The sequence below is a fragment of the Molossus molossus genome, unplaced genomic scaffold, assembly GCF_014108415.1.
Source record: "Molossus molossus isolate mMolMol1 unplaced genomic scaffold, mMolMol1.p scaffold_m16_p_6, whole genome shotgun sequence".
NCBI lineage: Eukaryota > Metazoa > Chordata > Mammalia > Chiroptera > Molossidae > Molossus > Molossus molossus.
In genome coordinates this window covers 49,099,095-49,110,804 of record NW_023425399.1, presented here as the reverse complement: position 1 = coordinate 49,110,804, position 11,710 = coordinate 49,099,095, and the positions used below count along the sequence as shown (strand labels likewise).

The window sequence follows — 11,710 nt, the reverse complement described above, 5'->3', positions numbered from 1 at the left end:
GCCATTGACTATATTTAAAAAAAAGAAATAGAAAACTAGGAACCAAGTAAATTGTAAACTCAAAAAGTTAAAAGGGAAACCAACTACATTAACACTTTCTTTAAAAGATAGAATCACCTCTTTTGAAACCAAGCACAGTGGTGAGACATGTTTTTCTTTTTAGTTGCCCCATGATGGAACACAGCTTTGCCTGCCAAATCCTGCCAGCTACCAAGGGACTCACCTGTACCAGCATATGGGCAACATTACTTCCCAACAGTGTGGAAAAGAGTACAGGTCACCACTGAGCAATGAGAGAGCCGACTGAGACTTGGCTTCTCAATGCCAGAAGTGGTCAGAGAGCTTTTCTTGTTCTATTAGAAAAATTCATGAGGAAGTTCTGAATAGGATCAGTCCACAGGGATAAAACTTTTAGTTTTACTGTCCAAACACTAATCAATTATACTGAGAGAGCAAGTCCTCACCATATCCTTCCCTCTTGAGTACACTACACATGAACATTTCCATGGGGCAGGCATTCAGCTCCTTCAGGGTCACATTCCCCTTTCCTGTGGTCTGTCCATAAAGCCCAAATATCTCACAAAGTGTTCCTATACTGATTGCATCTGTTCTGTCAGTTTGTTACCCAAGATAAGGATTGGCACATTGGATAATGTTTTATCAGTCAGTAAAGCATTAAGCTCAACTTTGAATTCTATGAGATGAGGATGATTTGCACAGTCCACCAGAAAGACAATCCCATTAGTTGCTAGGAGATAATTTTTCCAAACCCAGCTTGTTTACTCATGCTCACCAAAATCAAAAGTTGTAAAAGTCAATTCAGTAATTGCCAGCTCTTCTGATATCAGATGTAATGTTGGAACATGTCTGTTATTTTTGAGCATGTGTAGAAGAGTGGTTTTGCCTGCATTGTCCAAACCCAATAATACAAGTTTTCTAGATTTCTTATAGAGTCCTAGGACGTGGAGCACACTGCTAAAGCCATTGTAGATACACTAAAAAATTAAAGACATTATTATGGCTCTTCTGGCAGCAGCAGCAGCAGCAGCAGCAGCAGCAGCAGCAGCATCAGGGAAAGCTTTGATCCTCCTCTGAGCACACTACCCAGAAGCACCCCAGAAATATGTATCCTTGACCCGCTGAATCAGAAGCACAGAGGGTAAAGACAAATCCTGCAGGGGGACTAATGAAACTCAAGCTTGAGAGCTTTCAGCATAGTCTTTCTGAACCTTGTTTTGTTTTTGTTTTTTTTTTTTTTGGTCCAGCCCATGTCCCAGAGACGTGAACTAGTATCAGGAAAGATAGTTTGACATAAATTATCTGAAATTTCTATACCAGGGCTGGCCACATGGGCTACTGAGTATGTAGGGATGTGTTGGAAGTATAAAATATACATCAGGTTTTAAAGGCTTGGGATGAACAGAAGAATGCAAAATATCTCATTAATATATTTTATATTGGTTATACATTGAAGTGATAGTATTTTAGATAAGAGATACAATAAACTACAATATAAAACAAATTTTTCCTGCCTCTTTTTTACTGTTTTCAATGTGGCCACTGGAAAATTTAAATTGCATTTGTGTTTCACATTATATTTCTACAGCATGAGGATATCATGACTCCTACAGCAATGCAATTTACATGCTGATCCTGTATTTTCAGTGCTGTTGCTATGAGACCTTGGTGGCTCTTTGAATTTTATTAAAGTTTATACAAATAAATTCAATTTCTTATTACATTAACTGTATTTTAAGTGTTCAGGAGTCATGTGTGGCTGTGGCTACCATACTGGACAGTGGAGATCTAGAACATTCCATCATAATGGAAAGTGCAACACTAGAAGTGAAGAATAGGGCCTTTAGGTCCAAAAATTTAGCCATTGTTGCATGCCTCCCAAACTCCAATGCCTTCTCTTCCTTATGGGCATATTTCTGCACAAATTGAGCAGCTTGATAAAATAGTCTATTTCTTAATACTCTATCAAGAACTAAGGAGGGTTGAAGATTTACCTATGTGAAAGCTAAACAGCTAGCCTACCATATCTCATTGAAGCTGGAAATAAAACAGGAGACTTCTGGGTCATAGGCCAGGAATTTATTACTCAGGTCACAGTGGGTGGTACGAGCTTCCTGTTTGCATCAATAACCCTAAATCCAGCCCTTGAATGACAAAAGCAGTTGGGCCCAAGTGGATGCTGCACACAGTGGGTTTACATCAGAATTGAGGAACCTTGTGTTTAAGAAAACTTAATCTTACATGGAGTAATAGCAAACTTACCAATTATCTTTATTATCCCGATCAGAAAACAAATCTGCCAGCTGCCCAAGGAGACATTATCTCTGTTGCCTGAGGCTATTGCTGTACAAACATCCTTTAGAAGATAACTCAGAGCAAAAGCTGACAGTGCCTCAGTGCACAAGATGTGCATAAATTAATGGGAAAGGTGTGGAGAACTGTCTCCCAAAACTCTGATCATTGCATGAGGTGCAGTGGAAACCTCAGTCTTTCACCTCTACCTCTCCTTTTGATACCATTGTAATCAGCTAGTTATTAATACTAGAACAGGAACAAAAGGGAGGCCAGACATTATAAGCATAACCATTTGGGCATCTTCACTAGAAAGCTGCAATTTCACACTCCCCAGGTAACCACCAGCTCATTCTCTGCAGAGAAGGGATTAGACAGAAGTGAAAATGGGACCATGCACAGTGAATTGGAGTGAGGCAGGTAAAGTGCCTGTCAGTCAAACCTAGGAACAGAGATAACTGGCCAGAAGGGTCAGAGCCACTGCAAACCCATGCATATATTTGGGAATACATATCTAAGACAAAGGAATTCTCACTCTCTTGTTGCCCTTGGCTCTCCTGGCTCTGGTTCTTGTGGCTCTCTTGCATTCGCCTGTGTTTCTTCCATAGCCATGTGGTGTTGTGGACCCAGGCACAATGGACTGATGAACTGCAGTAGGGAATACAACTTAAGCTAGCCTGATGGTGGTTTAGACTGTGCAGACACAGAATGAAACTCTGGGCAACAGCTTTAATCCTAACTCTGTTGACACCACAGCTACACTTCCTTTACGGTGGGACCTTGGAAACTCAGGGATTTAAATCCACACAAATAAATTCCACTCTTTCTTTAATTTGAGTCTCAGACTCTTGTCTGTCTTGTGATATTGAAAGAAATCCACATCCCCTGGCAACCAGTGGGGACGAGAAAAACTTCCCACCAATACCACCTTCATGTACACTCTATCTATATCCAGCAGGGTCACATGATATTTGCATTTGGCTCCAAGTGGCCCCTAACCCCAAGTTTTACCTTTTAGTGAACTTTCTAAATAAATATTTATCAGTGGTCCATGTTCAGATTACCAGAAAAGGTAATTTGACTGGTCCAGCTTGGGTCCAGTGTTCTGTCCTGGATCAAGTAGCTGTGGCCAGCGTCAGGGTCAGTTGACACAAACACTTTGCCCACCCTCTTTATAGGCAGGAGGGGCAGATTCTCTTAGGGAGAGAACAAGTAGACAGCTTTAGTGAAGACTCAGACAACAAACACTTTGCATAACTGTTGTCATTATCTTTAGCAGCAGTAGCGTCTTTAGAAATCTTATAGTAAAAAAGAGTCATCAAATATGGCTCAAATAAATTCAGCAGAAAATTCACCAAATAAAGTCATTTAATTATATGGTCTGTGTTTTCTGAATATTCAAAAAATCAGATTGTACCATCCTGCTGAGTATGTTTAGAAACACGCCTGACAACTTTTGTTGCTATTGGCTTGCGAGGTTTATGCTCTTTGGAAGGTGCTAGAATCATTTGTATTGCCATTAAAATGTTCTTTTTATGTAAATCTTAGTCAGAAAAACAGAAAAGCAATTGAAAAACCAACCCAGAAGCCAGAGTAAATGCATCCTAATGAAAGGGATTAACAGGAGAAAGCAGTAGAGTTCTGAAAAACAAGGTCCGTCTCAGTAGAACCCACTGACCAGAAGCTTTCCTTCAACACTGTTCTCAGTTCATTTTGCTGCATATAAATAGAGGAGTCATAATGGGCAAGTTGGGTCCTTTCCACAGCCTTCCTTCTTCTCCTTTTCATCAATGAAATTTTTCCAGTTTTCTAATTGCTGGCCTCTCAGAAAACAAGAGGCTCTAAGTTTGTGAATGTGTACTTCAGCTTAGAATGAATTTTCATCTTGCATGATATTTTATGGGTTTATGGAAGGGTCATCAAAAGAGAGAAGCCCAATTAAAGTTTGTCAAAGACAAAGCAGAGGGTAAGAAAGGGTCAGTTGTGCACACTTGGTCAGCACTAGTCTCTAGACTAGAAAAAAAATAAAAAGAAACAACATTGAGGAGAGAAGTTTGGGGTGAGGGGAGTGGGGCCATTTCCTCTGCCCTTAAAATACTTGGACCCTTCTGACTCTTTGCCTTGCATCCCATAATTGGAGAAATCTGCTCACCTGTTAACCAATTCCCAGACTTTAGGACTAGTTATCCTAAAGCAGTTCTGCCTCAGACACTGAGCATAGAGGAGAGCCCTACTTTAGCTTGGAGGTCCTGGAAAGACTTTACAATGGAAGAGAACTTGAAGACTTGCTCAGACTTTTCTACATCAAAGACAGAATGGCAGAAATGGAGTCATGTGACTTGTGGGTGGGTGGGCAATCTAAGCATCTCAAGGCTACAGCCTCTGTTCCATTTCCCAAAGACACTTTGGTAGGTTTTAGCCTTATCACTTTGGAAGCTAGAGTTATATTTTGGGTGGTGCCTGCACTGGAGGACATTTGAATGACACTGTTTGGACAGTTTAATATGACTGGAGAAGTAGGCTTGGGGCCACATTTCGAGTAAAAGGAGGTATATTTAAGGTTCACATGTGTGTTCTTTTATGTCAGCCCTCTAGAAACTGGGCAGGGATCATCTTCAGAGGCAGCATCTATAACTGCCAAGGGAGATGTGTTTTCATGGCATTAGGAGTAATTATACCAGCAAGTTCCAACTCCTCTGTTTTACTAACACAATTTATGCTGAAAATCAATATTTTCTGAGTGATGACCTGACCCTCATTGTGCAGGGAGCCCTGAGACTGGAGCTATAACGTTCCTCTAGAACAGCGCTTCTCAGTATCATTTAGGGTGTGTGGTCAAATGCAGGCCCTGGGGTCATCACTGAATTGAGATCTCTGGGGTGGGTTGGGAAGCTGTGGTCTGGGGTCTTCACTTTTAACACACCAGCCAGATGATTCTAATGAATACCAAAATTTGAGAGCCTTGATCTGGAAAACGAGTAAAAGAAACTTCTAAAGAATACTAAAAATTGCCACAGTTAACCTGTGTAAAGGTTGAAGGAAGGGTATATAACAGGTATCTCAAAATCTAATGTGTTTTGGATTTTCTGGCTAAAGTGTGGATTCTTGGGCCCCTAGCTCCAAGAGCCATTACAAACAAAAAATTCAGAGATGCTATAAATTAAATTACAGTGGCCAGAGAGTGAGAGAAAAAGACAGAAATAATTAACCAGTTAGGAACTGTGGGTCAGCTGACAAAAGGCTGCTTACATTTCTGAACACATGTAGGAGCTTGGATCAACCTCCAGGTGTCTACTAGCTGACCAGAGAGGCCACCACATCCTTCATATGCATGAATCTTCAGGACTCTTGCCTGTAACCAATCAAAAGTAGAAAATATGTCTTACTCACAGACTGTGCTTCTATCATAGAACTCTTCTCACTTCACCTTTTTCTGTACTGTCCCCCATCTGTAATCAATGTAAATTCTTTCTAAACAACTTACATCTTTCTGCATAAAATCACTCATTGACTCCAAGACACGGGAATGAGGAACATGTCATGATACCTTTTTCACCTGGTGGTGCTGCTGCTGCTTTTGACTTCATGCCCCAGGACCTGATCTTTTTCTTGTTAGCAATAATCCAATAAATCCTTTTTTAAAAAAAGACTTTCAGCCTTCAAAGTTAAGATTTTTGTTTAACAGACAAAATCTCTGGAGCTGGAGTTTCAGGATCTGCATATTTTATAAACACTTTTGTTACTTATGAACATGGAAGGAATGATTTTGGACCAAGCAGCTGAAATTTTTCAATTTTCTTAACATTATGCTTTTTTTCTTCAGTCTGATCTCTGTGATTCAAATAAAGTAACTTTTACAGCAAACAGAAATGCTATAAGATGCCGAAGGTCAATAGACGTTGAGATGGTGACCAAGGACTTCTCAGGTGAAGTTAAAGAACAGGATAACTTCCAGAGAAATGGATTTTCTGTCTGAGCCAAACACTGCTAGTTGTCATCATTGCAAAGAAGTTTAGATCAGTGGTTATCAAAATGGGATCCCTGGAACAACAATGTCAGCATCACCCCGGGCCTTGCTAGAAATGCAAATTCTGGGTCCCACTCCACTTGCTCTGAATCGTAAAACCATGAACTAAATTTCCATGAGCCCTCCAGAGTACTATGATTGTGTTCAAGTTTGAGAACCAGAGCACTTTACTTTAGTGGATAGTTGGAGACTGTCTGGTGAATGTCCTCACTATCCTTAGTTGTGTTCTCTCTAACTGCTGCCTAATCAGATGAAAAACAGAAAATCAAGATCTCCTTCTCTCTTCCTATTACAAAGCAGAGACACAGTAGGAACCCTCCCAGTCTCAGTGTTCATACTTTCTTTATGGCTACCTTTTATCATCTTTGGAGGATTCAAGTAAAATTCTTTGTTTGTAGAATAAGGATGTTGTCTAAAGTCCTAGTGTCACTTTTGTAATAGTGTTGTTGTCAGATTAAAAAATGACTAAGATTTATTTTTTCTTTAAAAAGTGGTATATGGAGGAGAGGAAAATGGTGGTTGGGTGAATGGAAGATACACGGACCATCTCCCAGGACCAAACAAGAATTACAACTAAAATAAAGACAAATCTTCAGGGAAAAAACAGAAAAGCAGTGAGACAGGACCATATAACCAAACACACTGGTAGGATCTGCAGAGGTGCGAGAGGGTGGCGGGCTGGGAGCCCATGGACAGCAGTGGTCTTAGCTGTGAGCAGTGCCCTTGGTGATAAAATTCTAAGCTTCCTTCACAGTGCAGAGGGCCGAAACAGAACACTGGTTTGGCTACAGCCACTCATCTGTGGCTCCTGCAGAGGGAGGGCAGACTGGACTGGAACTCTGTGGGGACACTCGGGATTTGGAGGGCACTCAGTGCTTGTGCTGAGTCATGGCGACAAAGGACGGTGGCTAGCTTGCTCCTTTCCAGAGCTCTGGGGAAAAGCACTAGTCTCTCCCTTGGAGATTCAGCCCCTTATGGGTAAGTTTAAAAATGCAAATTGAGACTAATTAACATTCAGCATCTGTCCCACCCTCTGAAAATCTCCTTACAGAGACCTCAGGGTTAAATTCAAAGGCCCAGATTAACTGAGACTACTAGCCCCCAGGCAAAAAGCAAGAGGATAACTGAACTTTTCTTGGGCTTTCAAATCTACACAGGAAAGTAAGAGTTGACAGTGGAGTTTAATGTGGGCCCACCCAACTCATCCAAACCCAGTAGAGGGAACCACAAACAGCAGAACACAAACACTGACAGGAAAATTTGGTAAGCTCCAAAACCCAGTGAAACATAAAAACAAATCCCAAGTGAAAGAACAAGAGAACTGTACTGAAGATGAGATAAATAAAATACATTTAAGCAAACTATCAGAGGTAGAATTCAGAGCCGTGATCTTGAGGAAGCTCAACAACATGAGTGAGGACATCAGCACCATGAGTAAGATATAGAAATATTAAAAACCAATCAAGTGCAAATAAAAAATGACACAGCAGAAATAAAGAACGCATTGGAAAAACTACCTAGCAGAGTAGAGGAAGCTGAGAACCAGATCAGTGAATTAGAAGACAGGGTAGAAAGAAATCAGCCAATCAGAAAACCAAATGGAAAAAGAAATTAAAAAACAGGAAGAGAGCTTAAGAGAACTGTGGGACAACTAGAAACATAGTAAGATTCGCATCATGGGAGTTCCCAAAGAAGAAGAAAATGGGCAAGGCTTAGAGAATATATTTGAAGACATAGTGACAAGAAACATTCCTAACTTGGTGAAGAATAAAGACATTCAAGTTCAAGAAGCACAGAGAGCCCCAAGTAAAAAGAACCCAAACAGGCCCACACCATGACACATAATAATTAAAATGCCAAAAATTAAAGACAAAGAGTAAATCCTAAAGGCAATAAGAGTAAAGCAACAGGTTACCCACAAAGGAACCCCCATAAGGCTATCTGCTAACTTCTAAACAGAAACACTACAGGCCAGAAGGGAATGGCATGAGGTAATTAAGGTCATAAAAAACAAAGACCTGAATCCAAGACTACTCTGTCGACTAAGGCTATCATTCAAAATAGAAGGTCAAATAAAGAGCTTCCCAGACCAAAAAAAAAAAATGTCTAAGGGAATTTATTAGCACCAAACCAGCACTGCAAGATATGCTAAAAGGACTGCTGTATTTGTAGAAGAAATAGAAAGAAAAATATAATCACACTAAACAAAAATGGTAATAAATAAGTACATATGAATAATTACTTTAAATGTAAGTGGTTTGAATGCTCCGATAAAAAGACACAGAGTAGCTGATGGGATAAGAATGCATGACTCACATGTATGTTGTTTACAAGAAACCCACCTCACAACAAAAGACTCACATAGGTTGAAAGTGAAGAAATGGAAAAAAGTCTTCCTAGCAAATGGAAAGAAAAAATAGCTGGGGTAGCAATATTTATATGTGATAAATTAGATTTCAAAATGAAGGCCATAATTAGAGAAAAAGAAAGCCACTACATAATACTGAAAGGATCTATCCAACAGGAAGATATAACCTTGGTAAACATATATGCATCCAATAAAGGAGCACCAAAATATATTAAAAAATTTTTGGAGGACTTCAAAGGCAAAATCAACAGAAATACAATAATAGCCAGAAACTTCAACAACATGCTGACATTACTGGATAGATCATCTAGACAAAAAAATTAACAAGGAAACACAGACTCTAAATGAAGCGCCAGATCAAATGTTTTTAATAGATATCTACAAAGAATTACACCCCAAAACTGCAGAATTCACATTCTTTTCAAGTGCATATGGGACAGTCTCAAAGACAGACCAATGTTAGGGCACAAACTAAGTTTCCACAAATTCAAGAAGATTGAAATCATATCAAGCATCTTCTCAGATCACAATGGCATGAAACTAGAAATCAATTGCAACAAGAATATTCAAAGACATTTGAACACATGGAGGCTAAATAGCATGTTATTGAACAATGAATGGGTAAACGAGGAGATCAAGGAAGAAATTAAAAACTTCCTGGAAACCAATGAAAATGAACACACAACAACACAAACTCTATGGGATGCAGTGAAAGCAGTTCTGAGAGGGAAGTTCATAGCACTACAGGCTTACCTCAAGAAGCAAGAAAAATTTCTAGTAGACTATCTAAACTCACAACTTAAAGAATTAGAAAGCAAACAAACAAACAAACAAACAAACCCTAGAGCACATAGAAGGAAGGAAATAGTACAGATCAGAGCAGAAATAAGTAACATGGAGACCAAAACAACAATTCAAAGGATCAGTGAAACAGAGCTGTTTTTGTTTTTTTGTTTTTTGTTTGTTTGTTTTTTAAGATAAACAAGATTGATGGACACTTAGCTAGACTCACCAAGAAACAAAGAAAGAGAATCCTAATACACAAAATCGGAAATGAAAGAGGAGAAATAACAACTGACACCACAGAAATACAAAGGATTGTTAACAAATATCATGAACAATTATACGTCAACAAATTGGACAATTTAAGCAAAATGAACAAATTTCTAGAAATATATAGTCTCCCAAAATTGAACAGGAGAGAGAGAGAAAACGTGAACAGACCTGTAACAACAAAGGAAATTGAAAATGTAATCAAGACTCTCCCAGCAAACAAAAGCCCAGACCTGGATGTCTTCATTGGGGAATTTTACAGAACATTCAAAGAAGAACTAATACCCATTCTCCCTAAACTATTTAAAAAATTCAAGAAGAAAATCTTTCAAACTCGTTTTATGAGGTCTGTATAATTCTAATTCCAAAACCAGAAAAAGACACTACAAAAAAGAAAACAAAAAAAACAAAACAAAACTACAAGCCAATATCCCTGATGAACACAGATGCCAAAATCTTGAACAAAATACTAGCAAATCCATCCAGCAACACATCAAAAAAATAATTCAGCATGACCAAGCGGGATTCATCCCAAGGATGCAAGGCTGGTACAATGTTCACAAATCAATAAATGTGATAAACCACATAAAGAAAATGATAGCTAAAAATTATATAATCATATTAATAAACACTAAAAAAGCATTCAAGAAAATCCAGCACACACTTCTGATAAAAATGCTCAGCAATTTGGGAATAGAGGGATCATATCTCAACATAACAAAAGCCATATATGAAAGACCTACAGACAACATCATACTCAATGGACAAAAACTAAAAGCCTTTCCCTTAAGAACTGGAACAAGACAAAAATGCTCACATTCTTCACTCTTATTTAACATAGTACTGAAAGTCTTAGCCACAGTAATCAGACATGAAGGAAAAATAAAAGGTAACCAAACAACAGTTGTTATTTCATGATTTGTTGATGGCAGCCATTCTGACAGGTGTGAGGTGATACCTCATTGTTGCTTTAATTTGCATCTCTCTGATGATCAGTAATGTTGAGCATTTCTTCAAATATCTCTTAGACATTTGTATGTCATGTTTGGAGAGGTGTCTATTTAGTTCCTCTGGCCATTTTTTAATTGGATTCTTTGTCTTTTGTTGAGCTGTATAAACACTCTACATATTTTGAAAATTAACCCCTTATCTGATGTATCATTGGCAATTATGCTCTTCCATAGAGTGTGTTGCCTTTCTATTTTGGTGGGGTTTTTTTTGCTGTGCAGAAGCTTTTGAATTAGATGTATTCCCATGTGTTCATTTTCTCCTTTGTTTCTGTTGCCTTAGGTGATGTATCAGTGAAAATTATGCTACGTATGATGTCTGAAATTTTGTTGCCTAGATTTTCTTCTAAAATTTTTATGGCTTAATGAGTCACATTTAAGTCTTTTATCCATTTATTCTTGTGAATGCTGTAAGTGATGGTCTAGTTTCATTTTTTTGCATGTAGCTGTCCAATTTTCCCAACACCATTTATTAAAAAGGCTGTCTTTACTCCACTGTATGCTCTTGCAACCTTTGTCAAATATTAATTGAGCATAATGTTTTGGGTCCATTTCCGGGTTCTCTGTTCAATTCCATTAATCTATGTGCCTGTTCTTGTGCCAGTACCAGGTTGTTTTGATTGCAGTAGCTTTGTAGTATAACCTGATATCCGGTATTGTGAACTCTCCTACTTTGTCCTTCTTTTTCAAGATACTGTGGCTATTCGGGGTCTTTTTGGGTTCCATATGAACTTTTGAAGTATTTGTTCTAGTTCTGTGAAGTATGTTGTTGCTATTTTGATGGGAATCGCATTGTATCTATAGATTACTTTGGGTAGTATAGACATTTTAATGATGTTAATTCTTCCAATCCATGAACAAGGTATGTGCTTCTACTTTTTTATATCTTCCTCTATTTCTTTTTTCAATGACCTGTAGTTTTCTGCGAATAGGTCCTTCATTTCT

The 11,710-nt window shown here is 38.6% G+C and overlaps 1 pseudogene; it reads right to left on the bottom strand.

Moving 5' to 3' along the window:
• Nucleotides 1–435: 435 nt before the first annotated feature.
• LOC118619191 lies at nucleotides 436–1,013 on the bottom strand (annotated as a pseudogene).
• Between the last annotated feature and the right edge of the window lie 10,697 nt (nucleotides 1,014–11,710).